Source organism: Otolemur garnettii, unplaced genomic scaffold (genome assembly GCF_000181295.1).
Source record: "Otolemur garnettii isolate 467f Iridium unplaced genomic scaffold, OtoGar3 scaffold00130, whole genome shotgun sequence".
In the NCBI taxonomy this organism is placed as follows: Eukaryota; Metazoa; Chordata; class Mammalia; order Primates; family Galagidae; genus Otolemur; species Otolemur garnettii.
In genome coordinates this window covers 4,510,529-4,515,071 of record NW_003852525.1, presented here as the reverse complement: position 1 = coordinate 4,515,071, position 4,543 = coordinate 4,510,529, and positions in this window count along the sequence as shown.

Genomic DNA, 4,543 nt, shown 5'->3' with positions numbered 1-4,543 from the left:
CTCTGTGTTCTGATCCTGGGGCTTGGAGACCCCTCTGTGTTCTGATCCTCGGGCCTGGAGACCCCTCTGTGTTCTGATCCTGGGGCCTGGAGACCACTCTGTGTTCTGATCCTGGAGACCCCTCTGTGTTCTGATCCTGGGGCCTGGAGACCCCTCCGTGTTCTGATCCTGGAGACCCCTCTGTGTTCTGATCCTCGGGCCTGGAGACCCCTCTGTGTTCTGATTCCGGGGCCTTCTGCAGCTAACCCTGGGTATTCACAGCAGTCCCAGCCATTGATGCCCAGCCCCTGGCACCTGGCCCAGATCCTGGCAGTGATGCTCCTTCCAGGTCCCATCCCTGGTTCCTGCGGGAGGACAAGTCCCATGTGCTCCTCAGGGCTGACCTCTGCACAGAACTCACCTCCTCCCTTTCTCCTGGTTGTACCTGGGCTAGAGTGGGTGACCACTGTTGCAGGTGAGTTGCAGGGTTGGAGTTTCAGGCTCTGCCCTTTACAGTGTCCCTTGGCAGGCGGTTTCCCCAGAACTCCGGTTTCACCCCTTCTCTCCCTTCTTACTCTTGAGGAAATGGGTCCACAGGAAAGAATCAGGTCTACTAACTCTGAGGGAAATTGCTGATAAGATTTGAATCGTGACCCAACTTTCTGGTTTGTTTAAAGGAAGGCAAGCTGGGGGGGGTGGTGGTGTCTTGCAGTGGCATTTTAGCAGCTGTTGATACAGCGATTACAAAACTGCTCACTCGAATCACCGTCGTGATGGAGATGTCCCCATTTATAAGCCATCTGCTCTTAAAGACTGAATTTATCAAGCTGTTTCCCCACTAATGATCTCAAGGGTCGGTATAATTTTATTAATAATCAAAAAGCAAAAAAAAAAAAAAAAAAAACAACACCTTCATAGACTATGTACCTTTATACTGGAGAAAAGGGTGATTTTTATGACAATTTTATTATATATTCATATGAGCTCTTATTTTTTCTGTACTAACTTAATGGTTTCTTTGAGATCTGCTAGAAGGTGTCTTAGTCAACAAACTTAGAACCTAGGTTAGTAAGTGTTTTGCGGAGATGGATCTGCAGCAAGAGAAGTAAGTGGCAGAGATAATTTTGGTTCATTGGAATTTGACCTTTTTGCTTTGTAAGAGCCAGCATGGTTACGTGAAAGGAAATGTCTCTAAAAAATAAATGTTTCAATGGAAGACGCTTTCCTGCTAATTTCCCTTGCAAATTACATCCAATTGATCAGGAAATCCTCTAAGCTCTGCTTCAAAAATGTGTCCTGCGTCTTACCACTCCAGACCAAACCCACAGTTCAGACAGTCGCTCAAGACAACATAATTTCTGATGTGGAGGACTCCCAGTTATTCTTATTTCCACATTTGCACCCCACTCTCTGCCTCTCCACTATGTATAAAGTAACAGACTGAGACTGGGTAATTCATGTCACACCTCTCCTTGCTTAAAACCTTCCGGTGGCTTCTTCTTTAAATTTTTTTTTTTATTAATACGAGGGTGAATAGGACCAGATTACATTGTTTGTGTTTGGAAAGTGAAGCCCCAGTTGCAGGGGAGCCCTTCACCCGGGTAATGGGCATACACCCTCACACTGTGCCTGTTACATGGGAACTTACCCACCCCTCGCCCCTCCCTGCTTCTTGAGTTTGGGTTTTTGTTTTTTTAATTAAATCATAGCTGTGTACATTAATACTACTATCATGGGGTACAGAGTGCTGTTTCTACATACAATTTGAAATACTTTCATCCAACTGGTTAACACAGCCTTCATGTCTTTTTCTTAGTTATTGTGTTAAGACATTTATATTCTCAAATTAGAGAGATTCACATGTACCCTTATAGGATGAACCATAGGTGTGATCCTACCAATCACCCTCCCTCCACTCATCCTTCCTTTCCTCCCTCTCCCCCCTCCCTGTATTCTTGGGCTAAAATTGGGCTATAGTTTTCCTATGAAATCCATAAATTAGTTTCATAGTAGGGCTGAGTACATTGGATACTTTTTCTTCCATTCTTGAGATACTTTGCTAAGAGAAATATGTTCCAGCTCCATCCATGTAAACATGAAGGGGGTAAAGTCTCCATCTTTTTTATGGCTGCATAATATTCCATGGTGTACATATATCACAATTTATTAATCCATTCATGGGTTGATGGGCACTTGGGCTTCTTCCATGACCTAGCGATTATGAATTGGGCTGCAATTAAAATTCTGATAATTTCTCTACTAGGTATACATCCAGAAGACCAAAAATCACACTATAATAAAGACATTTGTATCAGAATGCTTTTGAGTTTAACTATATTTGTGTCTAGTTGTTATCCCACCAGTTGCAACTTAGTATGAGTCGAAAGAACATTCTCCAGTGGCTTTTTGATCCATTTCAGATACAATTCAAACATCTTTTCAGGCTTTTTGATCCATTTCAGATACAATTCAAACATCTTTCCATGGAACACCCAGTCTGCAGACTTCCTAACACGGAGTCTGCTGACTTCCTCACTGACCTGGCCTTCTGTTATTTCCTCCACTTCCCCCTGGATTCCAGCTACCATGCTTTGTTTTTTCTTTTCCTGGTCTCTGAAATGGGATCAATTTATTTCTATCACAGAGCTTTTGTTTTTGCTGTCCACTCTGCCTGGATGACGGTTCCCTCAGCTCTGTAGGGGACAGTCTCCTTAGAAGGGAGGTTTCAGGGCAAAGCTCCCTTCTCCAGAGAGGTCTTCTCTGACCCACCTTCCCCATGTCCCCTATTCACTTAATCTCATGGCTCATTTTATTTTTCAGAGCATTATTTCTATCTGGAATAGTCTGTCATTCACTTGCTCATTTGTTAATTATTTTTCTCCTCCCACCAGACTATATATTTCGTAAGAGTGGGGACGTTTTTTATCGTTTTTGGTTACTCCTATAATCCCCGGGCCTAGAGCAGGGCCTGCCACTTAGTTGGTACCCAGTAAATATTGGTTAAATATTTGAAGAAAAATATCCGAAAACCTATCAGCTTAATCTGCATACACATAAGTGGTAGGATAAGTCATCAGATACCATTTATAAGCAACTAACAAAACGTGTAGTTGCATCTGAAAGTGAGATGGTTTAATAAAAGGGTTAATCAGGTGGCACCTGTGGCTCAGTGGGTAGGCCATCGACCCCATATACTCTGGTCAAACTGCAACAAAAAATAGCCAGGTGTTGTGGCGGGCACCTGTAGTCCCAGCTACTCAAAAGGCTGAGGCAAGAGAATTGCTTAAGCTCAAGAGCTGAAGGTTGCTGTGAGTTGTGAGTGCCACAAAGTGGGGGTGACAAAGTGCGACTCTGTCTCTAAGAAAAAATAAATAAGTAAATAAAAATATTTAACAGCTAAAACGCCCCCTACCGAGGGCGACAAAGTGAGACTCTGTCTTTAAAAAAATAAATAAATAAAAAGAAAAGGATTAACCCAGATCCGATAAGGGGGATTGACTTTGGACAGTCCAAAAGTGATCATACTCAGATCATGGCTGGTTGGACCAGGTTGGCCATCTGGAGGCAACATTAGCGTCATTCAGATGGGAAGTGTTAGCACGCTGTTGTCCTCTTTTATGAAAACAGTACTATCTTCAAATGACTTGAAGCTCGCCGCTCTGTTACAATGAGTCATCCACTTGAAAAATGTGTTCCTTCAGGGTGGGAGGAGAGTTTGGAATTCATAATTCATTTGCCACAACGTTCATTTATTAAAGCAAAGACGTACCCTTTTGCCCTCTCTCCTTTCCAGGGCGTGCTGACTTTCCCTGTGCTTTTATCGGAGATTATGAATGTATGTACACACATATAAATAAGAAACCAGAAGTGCTGTGTATGTTAGTAGAGAAAGCACTTGGTGTGTTCACGTGTAGAGTGGAGCCTGTTCCCCTGTATATCATTATAGCATGGAGTGTGATTTTAAAGCATAGAGAGTATGAGGTGTGTAGTTTTTCTGCCTCCCTATTTATGCTTCTAAGCGAGACTTTTACCGGATTCACATTTGGAAATATGACTAAACAGGGCAGGGAATAAAGCTCACAGAGATCTCTGAATTAATTGAATTATTCACCCTAACCCAGCCCCTGGTGGGGGAAAGAGGGTGTAATCTCTTCATCCATCTCTGCGCCCTGCCCCTCTCACCACGATTCTATTACACCCCTGCATCCGTTAAGCCCGAGTGGAAAACACCAATTTCAACAAAAAAGGCGATTTTTACAGAAGGGGAGGAGAGGCAAGGCAAAACATTTTTTTTTTTTTAAATAAAAAATGACTTTTCCTCAAAGCTCACAACAGTAGCAGAAGGCTTTAAGAACATAAACATAACCAATCTGTCTATTCCAGGGGATAAAGGCTATGTTTCTTAAACATAAAAGAACAAAATTTTGAAGTCGCAAGCAAGTTGGAGGCATTTGCATAATGGATTCTATTTACATACATTACCCTGCTTGTGCCACTCATCTGATAAGACTTGGCCAAGGTGGAGAGCAGAAGTTGAAGTACAGAGAACGGGGGGTGGGGGTGG